Source organism: Eretmochelys imbricata, chromosome 5 (assembly GCF_965152235.1).
Source record: "Eretmochelys imbricata isolate rEreImb1 chromosome 5, rEreImb1.hap1, whole genome shotgun sequence".
Lineage (NCBI taxonomy): Eukaryota > Metazoa > Chordata > Testudines > Cheloniidae > Eretmochelys > Eretmochelys imbricata.
In genome coordinates, this window is record NC_135576.1 from 121,123,722 (window position 1) to 121,150,139 (window position 26,418).

The following is a 26,418-nucleotide window of genomic DNA, read 5'->3' on the forward strand; positions in this document are numbered from 1 at the left end:
CATTTTTAGTGAACATTTTCTTTTCAGCGTATCCTTGTATTTCTTTGTGCCTCCCCCTGCCCTCAATGCAATGATGATATGTCTAACCAGATAAGTATTATGAAAACATAAATTTCTCAAAACAACACATTTCTGTTGATTAATCTTTTCATGCCAGCAATTCTGGAGGGAAATCAAATGCTTTGCATGGGGAAATCTGGTTCTCGGCACCAGGTTATTGAACAGTTAGATACTACCTGTTACACTGTGATCTTTACTGTTGTTGTCAAACAAAATGTTAGCTGTATGTAAAATTTCCAATATTATTCAATAAAACCCAGCAAAGCACCATAAGATAGAAAATGCAGAAGTTAGTGTTTTTCATTTTGCAACTAATGACTCTCATTTCTATCCATTAGACACTTCCTCACAGCAGTCCTGTCAGGTGTAAATTATTTGATGGGGATCCTTCTATAAAACCGCAGCTAAATTCAGATCTGATTCTGTAGGTTAAGTCCTAGGGAGATGGATTGGTGGGCAGAGGTCAGATGTGGTAGTCAAAGGTTCATGGAAAATTCGTTTATTACATAGTTCTTCAATTCATCAAATAGCTATCACCTTCACATATGTTAGCAAGCCAGGTTCTGCAGTCAGTGATATCTGTGGAATTTCAACTTGCTGAGTCACAAACTTCAGTGGGTGCACTGGTATAACCCAGGGCAGAATTTTACTCTGATATGTGTTATCTCTGAGATTCCTTTGTTTTCTGCAGGGTAGTAAAAATAATTTCAGTCTGCTGTAGCCAGCAGTTAATAGAGGAATGACCTGCAGCTGTACATTGGCAATGTTTTCATCAGCTCTTAGAAACTAAGCAACGTCAGGCCTGGTTATTACTTGGAATGGAGACTGCTAATGAAAATCTGAATGCTGCCCCTGAAGTGGTGCTGGTTAGGTTGACCTCTTCCTTGTGAATCAGTTCTGAACTAGTGTCCTAGGGAGATAGAGATTTTCTCTAGGATAAGATGCAAATTCAAGGCTTTCACAAAAGATGTCACAGCACTTTTTCCAAAGGCAGTGATATTCTCTTAGCTTTCTAGTAGTTTTAGCTAACTAAAATATTGTATACTTCCTGTCTTAACTCTTATGTAGTATTCCTTTATGCTGTTAAGCAGCTTCCATGTTCCACCCCAGAGATTACTGCATTTCAGCAAAGGGTAAAGGGATTGCTATGTAGGTAAGGCTTGATCCTGCAATCCTTAGTCATGCCAATAAACACATTGAATTCAATGGTTTCAGAGTAACAGCCGTGTTAGTCTGTATTCGCAAAAAGAAAAGGAGTACTTGTGGCACTTTAGAGACTAACCAATTCATTTGAGCATGAGCTTTCGTGAGCTACAGCTGCTCACGAAAGCTCATGCTCAAATAAATTGGTTAGTCTCTAAGGTGCCACAAGTACTCATTGAATTCAATGGGGACTTCTCATGTGGGAAAGGAATAACTGAACTAATAAATGTTTGTTTGAACCACAAATTTGTATTAATAAGTGTTTGTACCAAAAAAACCCCACAATTCTGCAAAGATGATCGAGCTGCTAAAATGTGAGACATGATTTTAAAACCGAGTGGGGTTAATTGAAAAGTGAAAGAGATTCCGCAACTATCATAAATTTTTTAGGCTGTCTCCGGGCTGGATTTCTTATCAGACAGTAATTCACTACAAGTGGTGAATGATTTCACATGGAATTTGAATTCCACTAAATCGTGAGAGGAGGATTGTCCATTCTACATGACACTTTTCTATATGAGCTCCCTATAAACCAGGAGCAATATAACTTTTTACTCAGTAGGGAGAATGAACTGGATTTGAAAACAGGAACCTTTGCCATTGGTTTATAGTCTCAATTATAGTGATCGTTTCTTAACAAAAATACTACTGAAAATAAACATGGAGTTTAAATTCTGTCTTTTCCCCAACAACTGCTTTCTTATTTCCAAAGTAACACCTAAGGCCCTGATCCTGCTAAGATTGGTGCACATGCTTAACTTTGTGCACCACCGATGTCAGTGGGGCTAACTCAATGTGTGAAGCAAAACACATGGGTGGATCTTTGCAGGATCAGGGTCCACGCTGGTTAGTTGTGATTACTAGCTGCAGCCACCACAGTGAAGACATATTGTTTAACATATTCCTGTAACAGGGGATGCACTCTTGAGCAATTTTTTCCAAAGATTATAGTACATGCTTTGCAATGTAAAAAGGTTGATAATGGTATGTTTGGTATTGGACTGGATTCGGATCAGGCTCCAAAATGCGTGGTCATACTGTTTTTACAGTTCTTCCTTTCTATACCATCCACCCAACCTGACTGCCTGCTTCAGACCTGTGAAAGGGCAGAGGATTGAAGAATTTTGTACTTGCACAAGATTCTTGTCCATTGCACTTCCCTGCTTGCTCATAAAAAGCTGGGTAGACAGAGTAGGGGGGCCTGTAAAAATGCAAACTTGGCCAGGAATCAGAATAAAAAACCTTTTCCGGCTCCCACTGAATTCAATGATAAAACTCCCATTGATTTTATTGGTATCAGGGTACTGCTTGTATCTTGTAGATGGAGTGATGCAACTGGGATTCAACTCTTAGGTCTTGAAAGCCCTCAAACTTGTCTCTGCTTTAACTAAGGTTGTGTTTTTGAACAGATTTAGTTAAATCAGCTCAACCCTCTTATATCAGTTTTAAACTGGCTTAAATCAATTTAGCTTAATTCATTAAGAGATCGGCTTAAGTTGCATCAATATAAGCCATCTTGAAATCAGTTTGAATGTCCACACTGGGGTTTTGCACTGGTTTAACTTAATCTAATTTTAAAGTGATTTTAGTTAAACTGGTACAACTTTGTATATAGACAGAGGACCAGATTTACAAAGATATTTAGGCCCCGAAAAAATGCAATTAGACAGTTACTGGGATTTATAAAAGCACTAGGTGCTAACTTGGAATGAGTTCAGGGCTCAGTCTGAGGATGGTGGCTTATGTTGAATTAATTTCTTAAATTGTGTAGTTTATTTTTCGAGTATAACAAATAGGAACTCCTCTGTGTTTACAAGTTGATTACTGTACAAGTTGAAAAACTGATTACTGTAACCTGCTATACTCATTAACTCTGGACAATTCCCTATCTTATGCCATGCAAGAAATGGCTAATATCTAGGCTTTTTGTGTGGAGCGACTGAGGGAGCTATGTCCGAGAAGCCTGTGCTCCCAGAAAGATCTTTGTCACCTTTCCTGTTGCCAATTCCTGACGAGTCCTTCAGGCCAGGAACCGGCAAGGGGAAGGTCTGTTGCACTGCTGAAGCTGTAATGTGAACAGGAAGCATCAGGTTTTCAGAGGGCAAGGTGTGGCTGGGCGGGATGCCCTCTGAGAGGGTATCGCTACATGTGGAAAAGACCTTGTTTACTTGCTGGAGGGCAGGGAGGGAGCTGTAGCTCAGAGGGAGATGTAGGGAGGTAGCATTGCTAAAGTACTTAAGAGGAATGACTAGTCTTCAGCACTGTGTTGCAGAACGCTCAGAGTGGGTGTGTCCTAGGAGTCCACAATGTCATAATTTATCTCTTTGGTCAGACACTGTCCCAGCAACATGAACACAGCAGAAGAGGGTTCCCTTAGAATCCATTGAGAGGGTTTCACATTCAAATATACTAACTGGGAAAAGGACACCAAGAATTACTGGGTGAGGTTCTCTGGCCTGTGTTATGCAGTATGTCAGACTAGCAGCTGCTCATAGAGGTCCCACCTGGCCTTGCGATCTTCAAAATGTGAAACATATGTAATAGAGTAAAACCTCTGAACGGTAAGTGTGATCATGAGATTTGTCAGCTCCATGGCAAATCCTATCCATCCTTCACCAGCATGATGGTGGTTACAAAGTTGGGTGCTGCTTTTCCATGAAGGTAGAGTCAGGACAAGAAACGGGACCCCTTTAGCCACCATCCCTCCCTCCCTCTGGCAGAAGCCTCAAACATCCTTCCTCCCCTCATGGTTACCAGAAATTAGCTATACATTAAACATGAGGCCAGATTATGCGAGGGCCTACGCTGGATCTGTGCACAGCTGCACTGGCCCTTAGGGAGCTTTGGGAGGCATCATGCAAGGGGCGTTGGCCTGCTGCACCATCCTTTAAAAGGATGAAGGATGCTGCTTGTTGTGCATTTGGCTAATATTGCTGTCCCATGTGGGTGTACCACCTTCTCCTCATCCCAGGGGGTGCTAGCAGGGATTCCTGGATTCTGTATAGGCTCTTTATATCCTTCCCTTGCCGTGCACAGCTTATGCTGTTAGGTGCCCCCCAAAATCATGAGATTTATAATATAATACATTTTTGGTTCTTTTTATTTGCCTTCTGTTTTTTTGAGCTTTTCAGGGACACATTTTCAAATTTTTCTCTGCAACCAGAAGGACTAGAAACATCCTTTTTATATTAAATGAAAGCACATAATCATATGACTCCTGGATCTGGAACTTTCAGAGAAACACGAAATTATTACGAGACTTATGATAAAATCACAGGAGCTGGCAACAATATGACAACGTCTAGCCGCAGACTGGCACTAAGCTAAATCATAGGTTCCCCTTACACTGTAAGTACTATTTTATCAGGCTATTTTAAAGATATTCTCCTAATAAGCAGAGAAGCCTCCTCCTTGCATGGGTAAGTATATATGCATACGTATAGCTCTTTGGAAGACAGAGGGTCAAATTCATCCCTGATGTAACTCAGCTGAAGTTAGTGGAATTATGCCACTGGTACATGGAGCACAGAGTGATCAATCATGTGAAAGTTACAAAACCCAATTTAAAATCTTTCCTAAATACTAAAAAAAACCCCTGCTAATAGATCCCTGTAATTATAATTTTACATGGCAGAATTGATGACTTTTGGCTAAATCAGTTGCTGAAGGCTGCCTCTGGGGTCATATATTGCTGAAAGTGGTCAAATGAACAATTAAACCACTGTTGTAGATGTGAGACATTTTTTCTCTTAGCCTTAGAGTAAAGAGATCAGAGGCCACTGGCAACTCATTCAACATCATAATTTATTTTGATTCTAGCTCCATAGCTGAACTAAAAATAACTTGAGCAGAGATAAATCATATAAAAATATACCCCTATGTTTGTAAAAGCTGCAAAGACCTTGCTTACATGGAAGAATAAAATGAAATAATTATCCTTGAATCATCAGAAAATCCAATAAGTTAAATTAATCTCTCCTATATTACTACTGGCCTCTGATCTGCCAACACTGGTTTCACTGCTTGAGTCCCACTCACAGCAAGAATACACCTATGAAGATTACATACAATATTGCTCAGCAGAATATCAGACTCCGTATTTTTATAAGCACCCCCTATGTTTATGTCCCAAAGCAGTCAAATGATAAATTAATGTTTTGGGGCCTTAAATCTGGAAGCTCTGCTTCTCAGGCTAACATTTGAATTTGTCAGATATTGTGAAGGGGGGACCAATTTGAAAACCAAACAGGAACATATTAAAGAAAATGTATTTCACCCTTGAATAGTTGTATTGATATATTGTTTATATTCTTAGTATCTACAACATAGCAATGGAAGTTTAATAACAATAATAGTAGTAGTAACAATAATACAAAATTATGCATTATTATGTGCTTCCTGCTATAGGTTTTTATGACGTCATCAATGTTTGCAAGAGAATCCTGAACTCCGCTCTCAGCAAGCATTATGAAATCTTTTAGTTTATTTTATAAATGTATGTATTTCAATTTTTAAGGTTCCATATGTATTTTCTCTGATCAAAATTCACCCCAGGTATGGAAGGGTCATATAAAACCCTCTGCAATGCTGACAATCAGCAGTGGGGTGCCTATGCAAAGGGTGTCATGAATGATACATGGAATCACAGCCTACCTTAAACAGGAAGCATTTATTAAAAAAAGCAACTGCAAACTACAGATGCAAAAAATAGGTTTCTACACTGCTTGAGTTCTGCCTTTGTCTCCTTTGTTTACCAAGACCACACCCTGTCTGGAACTCTGAACAGCAGAGACATCTAGTGGCTATATAATATATTGCAACATATAAACAGAGTGGTGTCTTCACACCCTGATCAGAACTCAAGTAGGCTGGCATGTAAGCAAGGGGAAACAGCAGCTTGGAGATGTGCTGGGACCACGGAATCTGCAATTACACAGATCCAGAGGCCAAGAATTCTGATGTAATATCAGCAGCTACTATTATAGCTTATGAGGGTTCTCTGCCTGGAAGGGGGAAGGGAGTTGAATCTGTGCCCCTACACCCTCATAGAATTCCCTGCATTATGTGTGGTTTTCAGCAGTTTTTGCATTTATTTTCTTAAAATATATTTCCAGTTCAACTTCAAAATGGTGACTGTCTGCTGGGGAATGGTTCTTTGGGTTCTAAGGAGAATTGTTTTAAACACAGATCATACTGCTGAGAATCTTTTAAATGAATTTTTAAATAGAGGTTTTCAGATGAAAAAACAACAGCACAAAATATCAAATGAGACGGTGTGAGAATGTATGAAAGAAAAATGGGCCATTTCAATAAATTTTGTAGCAATGCCACCTAATGTAAACTCAAAAAATACCTCCTCTCCTGCACAAATGAAAAAAGAAAGGGAATAAAAGTGGAGAAGAGGTGTAGTAGAAAACAACCATTTTTGCAGAACCCATATAAACCAATTTGTGCACTCTCTCTCTCTCTCACTCTGCCAGCTCTGCAAAAGGTTATCTAACAAATGTTATTGCTAGGAACATGCCAAGTCTTTAACGATACTGATACACACAGGAAGACAAGACTCATATGAATTCCAGCTCCATTGAAAACACAGGAGAAAACACGGGCAAGAGCCAGCATGTCTGGGCTGGACATTTATTTATTTGTTTTGTGGGGTGAGAGGTCACTTTCTATTCAATGTGATGCTCTTGGATAGTGCTCAGTGTTTGCTGTTGTTCCACTTAATAGTGGGGCTACCCTGGTCTTACGACTTGTGGTGCCCAAAGCTAGAGAGAGGATGGGAGGGATCTGGTTGTGAGGTTCGCGGTCAGTGGAGCAGATGGGGTGGACAAGACAAGTGAGGCAACAAGGCTGTTTAGTAGTCACTTGCTTTGCTGGTCTACTTAAGGCTGGCCCCATCTGCCTTGAAATAGGAACTGCAAATAGGGCCTGACCCAAAGCCCATTAACATCAATGGAAGGACTCTCACTGATGTCTGTGGGTTTTGGATCAGGCCCATACTTTGGTAAAGGTGAGTATCAGAGAGATGTCTGGTTTTGTTGAATCCTAACACTTTCAACAGCAACGGAGTCCCAGGAGGCTATGAGTCCACCTATCTGCGTGACGAGAGAATGCCACTTTTACAAGGGCTGTTCTACAAAGCCAGGGCATGGTGACCTTCAAGTACTTCAGTTTCCCCTTTTATATTCATTACTTCGCTTGTTAGGAAGCTTGCTCTATCTCGTCTCCCTGTTTGTGCCCTTGCAATGTGCCCTGTTTGTGCCCTTGCAAAATCCACGTATAAAATAAAATGGAATTCTACCCATTGCCAAGAGTACATTGTTTTTTAGTTGTAGATACTAACAAGAGAAAGATTTGCTGAAGAGAGAAAATATGTTTTTAAAATTAGTTTGGGAACACACAACCCCCCCCAGAAACCTGGTAGCAGATTTCTTTTATCACCTCTGGTGCAATCCAGTGTATTGTTTATTGAGGCCCCAATTCAGCAAAGCATTTAAGCGCGTGCGTAAGTCCATCCTTGTTCAACAAAGCATGCGTAATGTTAAGCACGTGCTTAAGAGTATTTCTGAATAGAGATGAACTGTTGTCTGGAGCATTACAGGTGAGCTGCAAGACAGAAACAAATTGTAGTGTTTGTTTCCTTAATTGCGCCATTATAAAATCAGACTTGTGAACTCTTTTCACCAAATCTTTTGGTTTCTCCTGCTTGTTCTGTCAGATGCCACCTCTTTTCTCCTTTGTGAGGAGGGAGAGCTGCAGCTCAGGTTATGGCCTTGTGACATCCCTATTCAGGTCCCCAAAAGATCTTGCCGAGACCCTTCAGAAAAGAGCGAGATGTGAGAACCTGACCATTCAAATGAACAAAACCAAGCAGAAAATAGGTATGAAGATGCTTACAAACATCACAATGGGTCAGTAAAAGGGCAAAACTAATTTATTTTTGTTGTTGCTTTGCAGTTCATCTGTACATTGAGAGACATGGGTAGCTGAGATAGCCTCATAAATAAGCGTTAACATCTGCCTGTTTTACAGTATGATGTCTTGAAATGTTAAGATTAAGTGTAAAATCCTGACCGTATTGAACTCAGTGACAAATTTACTATTGACTTCAGTGCAGCTAGGATTTCACCTGCCACTGAAGGTGTATTATTTTTTAGCTTGGGTAGATGTACATGCACTAGCTTTGATTGAGCTATCGCATTAAAAATAGCAAAGTAGCCACAGCACCACGGGCAGCCGCTCAGGCTAGGCAACCAAGCACGATTTCTTCCAAAATCCTGAGTACATTAGTGTTCTGTTCACCAGAAATTAACCTTTGTGGCTGATGGCTCATGGAAACTCCATTAGTCTGTTAGTTACAGAGGTGGTTCCCTTTTTATTTCAAGGGGTAGGGGTTAAGTACATAAGAACGGCCGCACTGGGTCAGACCAAAGGTCCATCTAGCCCAGTATCCTGTGTTCCGACAGTGGCCAATGCCAGGTGTCCCAGAGGGAATGAACAGAACAGGTCATCATCAAGTGATCCATCCCCTGTCGCGCATTCCCAGCTTCTGGCAAACAGAGGCGAGGGACGCCATCCCTGCCCATCCTGGCCACTAGCCATTAATTTCCCTATCCTCCATGAACGTATCTAGTTATTTCTGCAACAGTAGTGGCTGCCTAGTGCCTAAATTGACATGACATGGACAACTAGTACTACTTCCTTTCAGGACATGAAATTTGCCATGCCTTTATAAAAATTGGCTCAAAAAAATGATCTCACATTGATTATAGTCAGTTTGTCCCCTCCTGGAGGAAGGAGTCTTCCCTGATTTTTAAAAAGTTAGGTATGCAATTGTACATGGACAACTTAGCAAATAATTGTGCACCTGCTATGCACATGCAATCACTGTGATTGCACCAATGCCCCATAATATTAAATGGGATTTACATGACACAGCTCATTTGCTTTTAACATTTATCTTGAAATATTTGCTGTCTTCTCTAATGAATATCACAAAAACATTATGTTCAAATATTCTTTCTATTCTTGAAAAGAACAGACACTGTTTTCTTATTTCCTTTGTGTGGCTACTGGAGTCTCAAATGCCATATGTAAAATTACTCTGGTACCTTACATTAATTAGTAGCAATTTTCTAAGATACGATTCTATCATATCTTTTGGCCTACTTACAGAAAGTAGCATCTCTGTACCCATTAGGGTTATTACTTTCTTGATAGATGATAATGAATGTTAAGCTTTGCATATAGGGCCTAATTTATTAGCGTGTATGTCTCCATTTCTTTGCAATGTATCATGTGTTCATTTTTATATTTTTGTACCTTACATCTTTGTTTGGAAGCTGCCCTTGATTAGTAGGAGTTGCCTCACAATGCCATTCAAGCCACAGAGGAGAGTATGTATATTTAATAGCGGACACTGTCAATTTAAAGCCACAGGGGGAAGTAATCAAATTAGACCATGCAGGTGAGATCCTTCCTCTGGCCTCTTTATGCTGGATAATAGGACTACAGCTGCAGAAAGGGGCAATAAAAGCCCTATTTCTGGCCAGGGGAGGGATTCTTCCAGTGCAGACACTGCAGAGAAGACAACCATAAGGCTATCCTTTGTAGACACCCACCCTGCGACAAGCCAGAGGCAAGACTGGTGTCCGGAGAGGTGTGTCAGAGCAGGGATCCAGCCCCAGGGCTGTCTAAGTTATACTGGGGGCCTCTCCAGCCCCTGAAACTGCCAGCAATTGAGCAAATGCAAAGGTGACTTAAAGCTCTTCTCCTGGGCTGCAAGTGAGAGGCCCAGCACAGAATCTCACCTTGCATCTCCCATAGGAAGGTATGGGACAGTAATTAGTCGCCTTAGAGTGACAGTATTTTATCTTCATGTTTTGATAAATAAGATACCCATTTTATGTCAAATCCTGGTCCAATTGAAATCAGTGGCTGTTTTGCCATTGGCTTTGGAAAGACCAAGATTTGGCTATTTATGTTTAACCCTGGTAGGTCACCAAGCTCCTAGTTCAGGAAAGCACTTAAATACATGCTTAAATCCACCCTGTTTAGGAAGGAATGGATCTTAAATATATGCTTAAAGTTGAACATGTGCTCAAGTGCTTTCCTGTATAGGGGTGCTCACCTAAATCTGGGACTAAGGGTTTGTCTGCGCTTGAAATGTTACAGTGGCATAAAAAGTTGGATCCAAAGTGGCATGGTTTAAATCTAAATGCAAAGCACATTTTGAGTAACATATTCTTATTGCAACAGTTTTGTTGAACATTTACTCTCTTTTTTCTATTTGTTCCAATTTTACAGAAATGGTTGAAGTAAAAATTATTTTCCTTACAAATTACACTATGACCATATTGAAATATTTTAATCTTTCTAGATTTTTAAAATTAACTATATTGTAATAGAACATTCTATTCATTTTTGAGGAAAATATACAGCAAACCTTTCAAAATTTCATGCTGTTATTTACACAGGATATATAATAGAGATAATTACCAGTGAAAATTTAACTCAAAAGTCATAGAATCATAGAATATCAGGGTTGGAAGGGACCTCAGGAGGTCATCTAGTCCAACCCCCTCCTCAAAGCAGGACCAATCCCCAGTGAAATTAAGTCCACTTGGAACATTCTGCAAGGGTCAGGCTTCTGGGTCTGATGGGAGCAGCTAAGTGGAGTTTGCAGGGGACAGCTGTCCAAATCGGCTCAAAACTATGCTCACAAGATTTTCGAAAGCGGGGACTGAGGTTTGCAAATGGTGCGGACTTTGAGCTCATGACTCTGCTCAAATGGATTTCAGCTTCAGGCCTATTGCCTAAACCACCAAACAGCTGAACTACAGATAATGACTTTTGATAACTAATAAACTGGGCTGGATTAGAACCACTGACCTGCAGGTAAAAGATTCTGTGTTTAATCAGATTTAGGCCAGTAAATGTGTTGGCTACATTTTGCTCTCAGCATGTACCTATGACTCCCATTAACATTAATAACAGTAGGGCACATGCAATGAGAGAAGTATATATGCCTCCACACTGAATAAATTTACTATAGGCTGTAGATTAACAATAACCCTGTATTCTGCTATTGTTTTTCAGTAACTACATATGCATGATGAAAACAACCTTTCAAGCTAAACATATAACCATTGGGGTAATACTTAACCATTAATTTGCTAAAATATCTATGTACATGTGTAATTATTTTGTTCTGTGTTTGTACAGCTCTTCGCACAGGGAGATCCTGGTTCATGACTGAAACTCTTAGGTGCTACAGTAATACAAATTAATAATAATACTGTGATGACTAAGGCACCATAGGCATGCATGGCACTTCAAAGAATGAATAAAGACAGACAGCAATCTAAATTAAGACTCTTGTCAGGAGGAGATAACTGCATAGAACTGGGGATAGAGAAGAGGAGGGAGAAAGCAAGAATATGGAATTATGCAGTCACTAAGGAAGCCAGGGTGGGACTTTCAGAAGTGCTTAGTGATGGCCTAACTCTTCTGCAGTGGGAGTTTTGCTGTTGACTGCAGAGTTATACCAGTGCTGAGAAATTTTGCAAATCCCACCCTAGTGTCCTATGTCTAGGTGGTTACGCTTTTTACAAAGTGAATATTGTTTGGATTTAATGTAATGAAGCCGTGAACACATCTGTATTTTCTATTAGGACTGTCAAGCGATTAAAAAATACAGTAACTCCTCACTTAAAGTCATCCTGGTTAACGTTGTTACGTTGCTGATCAGTTAGAGAACATGCTCGTTTAAAGTTGTGCAATGCTTCGTTTGGCAGCCGCCTGCTTTGTCCACTGCTTGCAGGAAGAGCAGCCCGTTGCAGCGAGCTGGTGGGGGCTTGGAACCAGGGTGGGCCGGCAGCCCCCCTATCAGCTCCCTGCTTCCCTAAGTTCCCTGTGCGGCAGCTGCCCAGCAGGCTATCAATTGCCGGCAGTTCAGCTGTCCCTCCCCCCACAGCCATGTGCTGCTCCTGCCCTCTGCCTTGGAGCTGCTCTCCAGAGCCTCCTGCTTGCTGTACGCGGATGGGGGGAAAAGGGAGGCTAATGTCAGGGTGTCTCCCTGCACCTCACTTACCCCATCTTCCATAGAGCAGGGGGGATACAAGACAGGGCTCAGGACGGAGGGAGCTTCCTGGCGGCAGCTGCAGTCTCAGCTTGCTGATCTACTTAACAAAGCAGTGTACTTAAAGGTGGGGTCAGCATACTTAAAGGAGCAATGTGCATCTCTCTCTCACACACAGGGTGTGTGTCTTTGTCTTTGTCTGCCATGCTGTCTCCCCTCCCTCCATTTGTGCTGCCTTATAGAGTGTGAGGCTACATTAACAACAATGAGTTAACCCTTGAGGGCTCAGCCAATTGCTAGTTCATCATTTAGCAGTAAGGCATTCCCTGGGAAATATCCCACCTCTGACTTCACCACCTCAACCAAGCTTCACAATCATCATTGCTGTGTACAGTATTAAATTGTTTGTTTAAAATTTATACTGTGTGTGTGTGTGTGTGTGTGTGTGTGTGTGTGTGTATATATATATATATATATATATATATATATATATAATATAGTCTTCTGTCTGGTAAAGAAAAATTTCCCTGGAACCTAACCCCCCCTATTTACATTAATTCTTATGGGGAAATTGGATTAGCTGAACATAGTTTCGCTTAAAGTCGCATTTTTCAGGAACATAACTACAGAGAAGTGAGGAGTTACTGTAATATAATACCATTTATTTAAATATTTTTGGATGTTTTCTACATTTTCAAATATATTGATTTCAATTATAATACAGAATACAAAGTGTACCATGCTCACTTTATATTTATTTTTTATTACAAATATTTGCACTGTAAAAAACAAAAGAAATAGTATTTTTCAATTCACCTAATACAAGTACTGTAGTGCAATTTCTTTATCATGAATGTTGAACTTAAAAATGTAGAATTATGTACAAAAAATAACTGCATTCAAAAATAAAACAATGTAAAACTTTAGAGCCTACAAGTCCACTCAGTCCTATTTCTTGTTCAGTCAGTCACTCAGACAAACAAGTTTGTTTACATTTGCAGGAGACAATGCTGCCTGCTTCTTGTACATAATGTCACCTGAAACTGAGAATAGGCATTCTCATGGCACTGTTGCAGCTGGCGTCGGAAGATATTTATGTGCCAGATGCACTAAAGATTCATATGTCCCTTCATGTGTCAGCCACCATTCCAGAGGACATGCGTCCATGCTGATGACAGATTCTGCTCGATAATGATCCAAAGCAGTGTGGACCAACACATGTTCATTTTCATCATCTGAGTCAGATGCCACCAGCAGAAGATGGATTTTTTTTTTTTTTTTGGTGGTTCGGGTTCTGTAGTTTCTGCATCAGAGTGTTTCTCTTTTAAGACTTCTGAAAGCATGCTCCACGCCTCATCCCTCTCAGATTTTGGTAGGTGCTTCAGATTCTTAAACCTTGGGATGAGTGATGTAGCTATCTTCAGAAATCTCACATTGGTACCTTCTTTGCATTTTGTCAAATCTGCAGCGAAAGTGTTCTTAAAATGAACAACATGTGCTGAGTCATCTGAGACTACTATAACATGAAATGTGGGTAAAACAGAGCTGGTAGAATGTGGGTAAAACAGAGCTGGAGACATACAATTCTCCCCCAAAGAGTTCTGTCACAAATTTACGCATTATTTTTTTAACAAGCAGCATCAGCATGGAAGCATGTCCTTTGGAATGGTGGCCAAAGCATGAACGGGCATACGAATGTTTAGCATATCTGGCACGTAAATACCTTGCAATGCCAGCTACAAAAGTCCCATGCAAATGCCTGTTCTCACTTTCTGGTGACATTGTAAATAAGAAGCGGGCAGCATTATCTCCAGTAAATGTAAACAAACTTGTTTGTCTTAGCCATTGGCGGAACAAGAAGTAGGACTGAGAGGACTTATAGGCTCTAAAGTTTTGCATTGGTTTGTTTTTGAGTGCAGTTATGTAACAAAAAAAATCTACATTTGTAAGTTGCATTTTCATGATAAAGAGATTGCACTACAGGACTTGTATGAGGTGAACTGAAAAATACTATTTCTTTTTATCATTTTTACAGTGCAAATATTTGTAATAAAAATAATATAAAATGGACACTGTACACTTTGTATTTTGTGTTGTAATTGAAATCAATATATTTGAAAATGTAGAAAAACATCCAAAATATTTAATACATTTCAATTGGTGTTCTATTGATTAACAGTGCGATTAAAACTGCGATTAATCGCAATGAATTTTTTTTTAGTTAATCGCATGAGTTAACTGCGATTAATCAACAGCCTATTTCTAATGCTAATTTATAAACTGTAATCTTCTGATAGACCTCAGGGGTGAAACAGAGGTCATCTGAGTCATTGAGTGGATAGAAACACTGAAGGGAAAACCCAGGTGCTGCAGGAGGCAGAGTTGGCAAATGAGTAGGGTGTTCTTCTGCTGAGGTACTGCACCGATGCCATATCTTGTGGCTTGGCAACTGTGCTGTCCCACTGTTACTACATCAGTAGAACTGCAACAGTGGGAAAATTGAAGGAAAAGCTCAGTGCAGACACAGCTGTAAGGTGCAAAACCAAGGTCCCTTGTGAATATAAGACACTAACAATGGTGGTATTAGCCTCCGAGATCTAGCCAAATTCCCATGTAAGTTGTTTATTTTATTCCTGCCTAAATTCAGCCTGCAGTTTCAACTGGATACTTGGCTTCTTGTTGCAAACCTGTCAGGCCCTGATCCAAGCACAACACAAATGGAATCACGTGAATAGTCCCAGTTGATTTCAGTGGGACTTAAGCATATGTTTAAAGTTAAACACACACTTAAGTACTTTGCTGGAGTGAGGTGTGCTGAAGTGCTGAGCTGAAAAGGGAAGGGATTACTGTAGCTGTTTTGCTACAGAGGGATGGAATTATGCATGTGCTTTGCTGAATTGAGACCTTACATTCTGAAGTGAAAGTGCACCCTGAAAACTGCAGGGTTTCCATCCACACTTCTCCTTCGAGCTGCAGACACATTATCCATTCTGGCTTTTTGTAGAGAAGGAAGGAAGAAGAGATAGGGAAAGAGAATATCCAGTTTTTCAGTTGGATTTTACCGGAAAGTTCAGAGAAAGGAAAAAAGGGGGCTGCTGCCTTATTTGGAGCTTGAGGTAGGGGGAAGGGGAAACTTGGCTAAAAATATGTTTGTGTTCAGAAACATTCGGAGATGGGAAAAGTCCACTGCATATCTGTTCTAAACTAGATCACCCATCTGTAATGTAAATCTTAATTTGGTTTTGTGCCAAACATTACACTCAGGGTGCGATGGTATCAATAGATCTAACCTTTGAAAAATCTGGATGTACTTGTGTCCCAATGATCTTTGCCCTAGGTTGTTTTATTCTTCTTCTTATCCCACTTCGGCCCTCACCGAATCTATTTATCGCCCTCATATTGTGGCCAGTAACGCCCGACAGATGGAGGAACTACATAAATTAGGACATTTTCTTATGTGAATTGGTGTAATTTTCTCTCCTATCCACTAATCTGGGCAATCTTCCCCTAAGTGTAGTGTGTTCAGGCCTTCATTCATATATGTGCCCCCCTATAGGTCTTTTCTCTTCTCACTGATTCTTCTGAAATGCAAATTCATCCTGCCAATTCTTTGAGACTTGCCCTGTGTTGCTGACTAGACCTCAGGAAACAAATTAAGGGACAGGAAAATTATTTTTAGCATTCCAACTCCAGTTGTTCAGCCATATGCTGTTGTCTGTTTTGCTTTTCACTAATTTTCTCTCTCTGTATCGCTTTTTACTGCCTCCCTCTTCCAGTCTCTTGGTTTCTGCTAGCTGTCAAGTGAAGGGATGTCACATGTTGACAAATAACGTGCCCAACACACCACGCACTAATGTGATTCTTAAATAAATCTAAATAATTTACGTTAGCACAAAGTGGGATAGTCATAAATATATACATAATCCATGTATCCATAATTATGTACATAAAACTGTTGCCCATCTTAGCCCTTGCAGGAATTAGTCAATGTCGTGTTCGCTCTGAATTAATTCAGTAGCAGTGGTACAGGTTATTCAGATGCTTTTGGGGAATAACAAATTATTTTGATGGAAATAACAAAACAAAACAAACAGCAAAAACTCCACTGTATAATTATGGCAGAGAGATAACAATATCCTGAGCTCCATGGGCATACACACACACTACTACAGAGGAAAAGATCTGAAAATCCTGAACGTATTTAAACACTCTATAGCAAACTGGAAACTTCAGCTTAATGTGAAACCAATGCAGCTAAAATGAAGTGGGTTTAAATGTGAATCTAAAGATGGAAAGAAAAAATGTACCTTTGAAAATTATTTGCTGTGTTAAGTGTAATATTTTACTCTTTGTAAAGATTTTCTACCCAACAAGAATCTTGTAAACAGCTGGATGCTAGACATAATTAAAGGGCATATGGGTATGTAACCTGACAGAAACAAGGGAAATTCAGTTGTTAAAATGTCCATTAAAAATAGTCCCACTGCATTGTAAAATGTGAAGCCTTTGGATATTGCGTTCGTGTTCTGCATAATTTGCTTCATTCATATGGGATAATATACAGCCAGGAAAGGAAAGGTAAATTGTTTAAGCCAGTCACTCTGCCCAGCTAGAATCTCAGAAATAAAAGCACAGATTTTTTAACAAAGCTGTGTTAGGTCTATTACTACACTAAATCAAAGGGGGAAAGAGTGTTAAAACGAGATTCTCTAGGAACCGTGGCACCATGTTTTGTGTTATCAGAGAGTGATGGCCATAGCTCACTACACACGTTATGTGTTACACCTGCAGCAGATAGTTCAGACAGATCAGAAAAGGGTACCTTTGATTCACTACCATTGGCAGTATAATAAAACGGGGTGTATGTGGCAGGGGGGTGGTGGGATGTCTGCAGTCTCTAATAAGCAATATATCAACTAAGCACTGTCAGGTTTTTGTAGAAAGTTCCCCAGCATGATTTATTGCATTCATTACAGTCATGTGGGCTTCATGCTCCTAAGCCTGAAATTGCAATCATATTCTAAAGTTGATTTAAGAATATGCTTTGGCCAAGACTAACGTGCAGCTTATTATGATTAATGTAATAAAATATTTATTACATACTTCTTTTTCTTTTCTTTGTTTCTGTTTGCTGCCCTAGTTAGTGTCTCATTCCAAAGCTGTGACATACAATTAGATTTCAAATTACAAGGATCCTCATCTGTTTTTCATCTACTTCTTCATTGTTTCCCTCATTTTTACATCCTTTTTGTTCATTTTCTCTCTGCGTTTTCTAACTCTGTTTCTTATCTGCTGTCTGGAGTGCATTTAAATCAAGAGCAGGCAAATTGTGCTCTGTGAACGTGTAGCTGTGGGTCTCCCCTTTGAGACCAAGTGCATTGTTATTGGCAATGTGCTTGTTAAAATAAAGGCATCTACGCTCCCTAGTACAACACTGTGGCCCTTCTGTGGGGCGACCACATTAAAAAAAATAGTAATTGGGGGGCTATGCATGGGAATGTGTTAATCCTCTACCAGTATTGAGTGGGAACTAGAGCTCAGTCAGCCAACTTCGATTCCTGGAACAAATTATTAAACAATCAGGAATAATAGGGTATTAGGTAATAGCTAACATGGATTTGTCAATAATAAATCCTGCCAAACCAACCTACTTTCCTTCTTGAAAGGGTTACTGGCCTAGTAGATGAGGGTAGGGGAAGCAATAGATGTGATACATCTTGACTTTAGTAAGGATTTTGATACAGTCCAACATGACATTCTTATTAACAAACTAATGGAAACAGTGGTCTAGATTATATTACTATAAGGTGGGTGCACAACTGGTTGAAAGATTGTACTTAAAGAGCAGTAATCAAGGTTTGCTGTCAAACTGGCAGGATGTATCTAGTTGGGTCTCCCAAAGTTCCTTTATTCAATATTTTCATTAATGACTTGGATAATGGAATGGAGACTATGCTCATAAAATTTGCTGATGACACCAAGCTGGGAGGGTTGCAAGCACTTTGTAGGGGAGGATTAGGATTCAAAATGTCCATGACAAATTGGAGAATTGGTCTGAAATCAACTGAATAAAATTTCATAAAGAGAAATGCAAAGGTACTTCACTAAGGAAGGAAAAATCAAATGCCCGATTATAAAATGGGGAATTACTGGCTAGGCAGTAGTATGGCAGAAAAGGATCGGAGGGTTAAAGTGGATCACAAATTGAAGATGAGCTAACAATGTGATGCAGTTGCAAACAAGGCTAATATCATCCTGGAGTGTATTAACAGCAGTGTCATATGTAAGACATGGGAGGTAATTGTCCTGCTTTACTCAGCACTGGTGAGGCCTCAGCTGGAGAACTGGGTCCAGTTCTGGGCGCTGCACTTTAAGAAAAATATAGACACATTGGAGCAAGTATAATGAGAAGGGGTTTAGAAAACCTGATTAGTGAGGAAAGGTTAAAAAAGTTGGGCATGTTTAGTCTTGACAAAAAGAGGGGGGACCGATTACAGTCTTCAAAGGGCTGCTATAAGAGATGGAGATCCATTGTTCTCCATGTCCACTGACGGTAAGACAAAAAGTAATGGGCTTAATCTGCAGCAAGAGAGATTTTGGTTAGATGTTGGGACGCATTTTTAACTATAAGGATAGTTAAGCACTAGAATAGGCTTTCAAGGGAGGTTGTGGAATCCCCATTATTGGAGGTTTTTAAGAGCAGATGAGAGAAACACCTGTCAGGGTGGGCTAGGTTTATTTGGTCCTGCTTCAGTGCAGGGGACTGGATTAGATGGCTTCGTGAGGTCCCTTCCCGCCCTACATTTCTATGATTCTATAAAGCAGAGGCTAAACGGTTAGGGGGTGGGTACATGTTCCTCCTGTTCTCTGCCCCTTTACTCCTTGCCTCTGAGGGGAATAAATGCTGTGTATTATTTATCTCATATGATCCATAGCAAACCAGGCACCCAAAAAGGCATCTTCGGTCATTCTAACCTTAGTCAATATGATCACAACATACTATATTATCATTATCATCATTGTGGTAATACCTAGAGGGCACAAACTGGGATTAAGGTTCCTTTTTGTATTTTAGACATCTTTTATGTGTATTTGGCTACCGTATGTTATCATCCTGGTTTCTAAGAATAACGGTAGTGTTGTATTGCAACTTTCCAGACAATATTTTATGTGTTGTATCTAACTTCTCTGTTTGTATGCTGTGAAATATAGATCCATGTTCCTAGATCTTAGATGGTCTAAAGATTCTCATAGATCATAAAGGGGTCCAAGTATTTCTATGAACTACCGCCAAGAATCCTGCAGGTGTTAATAACTAGGCACAGTAAGCATTCATACAGAGCATATAAACCTCACAAGGGCTCCTGTGGTGGTTTGCTCCATGTGAATATCTTACAAATGCAGAAATAATGCATTCCATCTTCCGAGGCCAGCGATGCACACCAATACATCACACAGCAGTTGATGTTTAAAAAAAAATTAGGTATTCCCAGACAAAAACTTCATGACACTAAGCTAAGGCTCTAAATCGCTTACAGTAGCTTAAATGGGAAACACTGTAAAATAACCTTGTAGTTAAGAAACACCAACCCAAACACACAAACAGCCTCCAAATCAGTCAGCCAGAAGTGTCAATGTTAAGGTTACACTTAAAATAAAATAAAAACCACCAAAAACGTTGGAAGTACATTTCAGGCCCTGCATTCTGAGGTTGCTACTAAAGTATTGCAAACGTTGAAAAGGAAAAGCATGAATCTCCTAAATAAATAAAAGAAGGGTGGGTCAAGAAGGGGGGAGAGGAAAGTGTCCTTTTAATTTTAATTTGAGGTAGGTTGTTTTCTTCTAAATAATTAAACAGCCAGGGCCAGATCCTCAGTTTGTGTATATCTGCAAAGCTCCACAGAAGCCAAAGGAACCCTGCCAATTTAAACCAGCTGAGGATGTGACCAGTTATGTATCAGTTGCATCTACTGTTTATGGGCCTGCTCCTGTAAGTTTCTGAGGGAGTTCAGAGAACTCAGAGCCTTGTAGAGTTGGGCTTCAAATTTTGTGGCATTCATGTGTGAAATCCTGGCCCCATTCAAGTCAATGGCAGGTTTGCCATTGATTTCAATGGGCCAGGATTTTATCCCATGTCTTTAAAGGGTATGTTGGTCAGGTCCGGATTTAGGGGCAAGTGACCCAGGTAATCGCTGGGAGTGCCTGGCTTGGAAGGTGCCGGGTTCGGGGTGTTGTGCATGAATAAATATAGATTTACAGTTCCTAGCGTGCAAATTATTCGTCTATATGACAGGGATAAATCATGCATGCAAATTGTGCATCAAAGTTGTGAAATGGGCTACAAATGCAATAAAAAATAAGGTATTCAAAAATTTAACAAACTTGTGGGGCAGGGGTGCGCCGAAGATGCTCCTCGCCTGGGGTGCCATCTGGTCTCGGGCCAGCCCTGATTGTGGTAAAAGTGGGAGAAAAGAATACATGCTGAAAAACCAAACTACAACTAGAGTCTGCCTTAACATCTGTTCAGATGTACATACTGTAACAAATGAACAGACGACTAATGTTTATTTTAGAAACTCTTACTTTATTGAGATATCAGGTTACAAATATTCTTGTGCTCATTTACTTGGACTCGGCATTCATTTTTCTTCAAGGAAATTTGAGTATGTCTTAATTTTGGACTCATGGAAATATTTCACTTGTAATTTTGGGGAAGTTAATTGATCATAAATGTAATTTGTGTTGACCAGAAAACCTTAAGAGCCTGTGCAAATGGGTTTTAATTAAGAAATATTAGCAATCTTAGAGATTTTACATGCCATTGAAAGCACTTGATAAAAACATAGAAATATAGAGTCTTTGGCCTAAGCATTGTGGTGTTTAGCGGAGGGAAAGTTAACTGATAGGGAGAATTCCATGGCAATATAACTGACTATGGTAAAAATTCAAGCAAAATGTCCGGTGTGGGGTTTTTTTTCCTTGAAAGTGATCGTTAGCCACTGTGTTATTCCTTTGATACTGCACGGTTCAGAAGCTGTTATATGTCAAAACTGATAAATATATATTTTGCGACTGAAGCCCTTCTGCACTTTTTCTATGTATGTGTATATGGGCGGAGGAGAAGCTGCCAAGCAAAGTCAATTCTTAACAGATAGTGAGGGCATAAAAATGCCAGAAATATCATTCTACAAGTGCTGTGCTGTCTGTTATTAAAGGATGTCTTACTCTTGGAATGGTTCTGCATAGTCTCAGGCACGATTTATCAATGAGACCTCTTAGTCTGGGAAGAGGTGGTTTCCCATCTTTACAACACTGAGAAGAGAGAGTGACTTTCCAATGTTCTTTCTAGGACAGAATGAAGAGCCAGATAGCTGTCTTCTGAATTCCGTGATCATAAAGGTTGCTTGTATTCTGGGTATGGCCTTGCCTGTAAATGTGACATTAGCATTTACTGTGAGCAAGTCTCTAGAATAACTGTATTGTAGTGCTAGGCACGAAACCTGAAAGGTGCTGTGTGTCGTGTTTTCAGCACGGAGTTGTGAGCACTTAGCACCACAAGGCATGTTTTTGACAGCAGGGCACATTTTTGTTCGCTTGTATTAAAATATTCTTTAGGCAGTAGGTTTGCACTTAAGAATCTATTCTAATCAGAGAGAGAATTGGCCAGTGAACAAACTCTGGGTATGTGTACGCTGCAAATGAATGTGTAATTGCAATGCGGGCAGGCATACCCACACTAGCTTTAACCTAGCTAGCCAAGGTAACAATAGTAGTGTAGACGTAGTGGCATAGGCTTCAGCACAGCTAACAACTTGACTATGTACCCTGGCTCTCTGGTGGGCTTGTACTTTGGTTGCTAGTCTGTGCTGAAGCCCGTCCCACCACATCTTCACTACTGTAGCTTAAAGCGATCACAGGGATGCCTACCTGTGCTGCAATCTAGGGTGACCAGATAGCAAGTGTGAAAATTTGGGACAGGGTGTGGGTGGTAATAGGCATCTATATAAGACAAAGCCCCAAAGATCAGGGCTGTACCTATAAAATCAGGATATCTGGTCACCCTACTGCAATCAGGCCTTCCTTTGCAGTATAGACATTCCCTTTGACTGGTGACATGTGCAGCTTATAAGAAAACCACATCACAACTAGCATCATATTTCTGCCAAGATCTAACTGTCTATAGGTTCAAAGTTAAACTGAATTTGAGACTACCTGTAGTAGCTCCATCTGGTGATTGTCAGTAATGTCAGATAAACCATTTGCTTTTGAACCTTAAAGAAACCAGCATCTGAGTCGAACTAAAACAAATATTTATGTCTTTGTGTATAACTACAGAAGAGTTTAAATGCAGCTGTCTTACTCAGTGTTACCCAATGACTTTTCATGCTGAAATAAAAACAACCCTCAATTTGTAATTCAATTGTTAGTGTTAGACCTTATCCATACTGCAATCAGAATAGAAAAAAATCCAAACCATGCTAGTTACATCTGAGTTTTACACAGCTGTAGTTTAGTGAGGAAGGATGATCTGGTTGTTAAAGTGTTAGTCTGGGACTCAGAAGATCTGTGTTCAGTTCCTGCTCCACCACAGACTTTCTTAGGCCCAGATCCACAAAGGTAGTTAGGTGCCTAAATACCTTTGAGGATCTGTCCCTTAATCTCTTTGTGCCTCAGTTTCCCTTCTGTAAAAGGGGGATAATAGTATTTTCCCACCTTGAGGGGTGTTGTGAGCACAAATACATTAAACAACATGAGATGCTTCAATACTACAGTAAAGTGAGGCTGCATAGATCAGTATGGACATCAGTATGTTTCAAAGCTATTTTATAACTAATGCTGCCAGCAAACTCAGTCAAGTACAGTTTGAGTAGCCTGGGTTCTCAGGAAAAATCTGGTCAGAGATCTGTTCTGAATGGAACCCAGCAGTATTTCAGGTTGTTACGAGCAGGGTTCTGTCCTGAGAATACACAAGATTGTATCAATGCTATATATGTTTTTAATTTATTTTTTCTTTCTAACAAGCAGCAAAATAATTTGTTAGGACTTCAGAAAAACCCGGCTCCGCAGAGCACATAATGCAAATTCACATGACACAGCAAGGGCGGGATATAGACAGGAAAAGGGGAAAAGCAAGACAAAGGTGACTATGACAGGCTCAGTTAAGAGTAACATTAGGCCTCGGAATCAGTGGATATTGACCGTTCTCCTGGGACAGGGATGTAGACCTTTGTTCCCCTGACCGAGATCATATGGCTGAGACCAGGAAATGAACTCCAGTTCCTTAGCAGCACTCCTAAGTGTCAGATCCTTATTATATAAGGCCTGTACATTTCTTTGTGGCTACATTAACCTTTTTTTTTTAAACCTTTCCTTCTTCCTCATTTCCTATAGGTGAGATGCGGGGAGTTAAGATTTTAATGAGGCCAGGGAGAATAGAAACAGAGTTATTTGCCCCCTTCCAACTCTTGTAGAATACAGGTTGCTGTTTGAAATCTCTGTTGGGTAGACATTGGTTGTGTCAGAATTATATTTCTCCGGCATGATTCTGCACGGCATTACCCGTGGCTTCCGCCAATGGAGGAGCGACATTTTAACGTAATGGGCCTGATTCGCCACAGTTACATCGGCATAAAATCAGAGTAACACAGTGGCGAATCAGGCCCATTACGCCAGACTCTCAGCTGGTGTAAATGGCTGTAGGTCTGCTGATTCCCATGAAGCTCTGCTGATTTACACCAGTGGAGCACCTGCCCCATTATGTTTAAAAGTCCCTGCCTCCCACGCAAAGTGACACGCCAGACCACTGAAATAACTAATCAGAAGATAGTGATAGTAGAGAGGTTACATTGGATATGGTTGCCAAAGGCGCTGATTTGTTAATAGTAACTACCAGGCATCTTTAAAGCACAGAGGATTTATAACAGCTTACTTACAGATATGAAATTTATCTTCACAAGTTCAGAAAAGATGAGTGACTGTGTGATGCTCCTGTGTTGTGACAAGCCATCCTTTAACAAGTGATGATTTATGGCATATTTAACAGGAAGCTGTTGTATGTGCTGTGTATACAGAAGCAGTATTTTAAAAGTGTGTATGGCAGTGGAAAAGTGGACTGCCAGTCAAAATTAACAATTAACTTAGGCTTGAATAGAGACTGGGAGTGGCTAAGTCATTATGCAAGGTAACCTATTTCCCCTTGTTTTTTCCTACCCACCCCCCTCCTCAGACGTTCTTGTTAAACCCTGGATTTGTGCTGGAAATGGCCCACCTTGATTATCATACACATTGTAAGGAGAGTGGTCACTTTAGATAAGCTATTACCAGCAGGAGAGTGGGTTTGTGTGTGTGTGTGTGGGGGAGGGGTGAGAAAACCTGGATTTGTGCTGGAAATGGCCCACCTTGATTATCATACACATTGTAAGGAGAGTGATCACTTTAGATAAGCTATTACCAGCAGGAGAGTGGGGTGGGAGGAGGTATTTTTTCATGCTTTGTGTTATATAAAAAGATCTTCTACACTTTCCCCAGTATGCATCCAATGAAGTGAGCTGTAGCTCACGAAAGCTTATGCTCAAATAAATTGGTTAGTCTCTAAGGTGCCACAAGTACTCCTTTTCTTTTTGCGAATACAGACTAACACGGCTGTTACTCTGAAACCAGTCAAAATACTGATGACTTATAAGTGGTGGTTGATGTACTGACGTAAATGTTTGTTCCCATGCTTTAAACAGCACCAGCTCTTTATTTCAACACTACCCTACCAGAATAAAAGGATTTCTCCCAGGCATTGACCCATGTTAGTTTCCATTGTGGTATACTGGGGTTCTTTTATCTCAACATCAATATTGTGGTTAGTCTTCAAAACAGAGCTGTTACTTTTTATTCACATGTTCACTACAGAAACCTGATTCAGCAGTGTTCTTTTGACAGCTGGCATGTGCTTCAAAGGGGATGTATACAGTCCTTGACCCTTACAATTCCACTTATCCTGCATGGGGATCAACGTCCCATGGGTGGGTTCCACTGAATGCATGGCCTTGTGGTTAAGAAGCAAGACTGGGGGACCAGGAGATCTGATATGGGCTCTGTTCCTGGCCCTCCTGCATGACTTTGGGCAAGTCACTATCCATAAAATGGGGCTGCTAATACTAGTTGTCTACTCTGGAGGAATGCACCTTCCCAATCTTGGGTTGCTCTGGGGGCTGGAGAGGCCCCCAGGATAATTTAGGCAGCCCTGTCTGAAATCTCTGCAGCCCCATCTGTCCTTGACACAGCCTTCTGATCCCAGACGCATCCTGGCACACCCCCTACTCTGCAGCTTTTGATGGGGGTCCTCGGAGAGTAGCCTTATGTCTGTGTTCTCCAGTGCCTGTCCTGGGGGAATCTTCTCCCGGCTGGAGCCAGGGCTTTTAGGGCCCTTTTACACTGCGCTGGCCTAGTGTATAGGGGCCAGAGCAGGAATGAGGCTCTCATTCCAGGACAGAATTAAGCAGCAGCACTCAAGTGGATCAGGGACTGAACCTACAAGATACCGAGCACCTCCTGTGTGGGGCTGATCTCTCTCTGCTCCCCCCGGAGTTAATGAGAACACTCAGTGCCTCACAGGAGGTGCTCAAGGGAGATGATCTTCAAACATAGGCAAAAGGTGGTTTTGCCCTGTGCTGAGGCACTATACAGTAGCAATGACCTATTTCAGTTACACAGGAAGAAAGAAAAGGAGGACTTATGGCACCTTAGACACTAACAAATTTATTTGAGCATAAGCTTTCGTGAGCTACAGCTTACTTCATCGGATGCATTCAGTGGACAATACAGTGGGGAGATTTATATACACAGAGAACATGAAACAATGGGTGTTACCGTACACACTGTAACCAGAGTGATCACTTAAAGTGAGCTATTAACGGGGGGAGGGGGGGCGACGACACCTTTTGTAGTGATAATCAAGGTGGGCCATTTCCAGCAGTTGACAAGAACGTCTGAGGAACAGTGGGGGGTAGCGTGGGATAAACATGGGGAAATACGGGTTTCAGAGTAACAGCCGTGTTAGTCTGTATTCGCAAAAAGAAAAG

The 26,418-nt window shown here is 40.6% G+C and overlaps 1 protein-coding gene across 1 annotated transcript in view; it reads left to right on the top strand.

Annotated features, from left to right (window-relative positions):
* Positions 1–26,418, top strand: part of KIAA1958 (KIAA1958 ortholog) — a 115,236-nt gene that overhangs the window by 52,362 nt on the left and 36,456 nt on the right. The window lies entirely within an intron of this gene.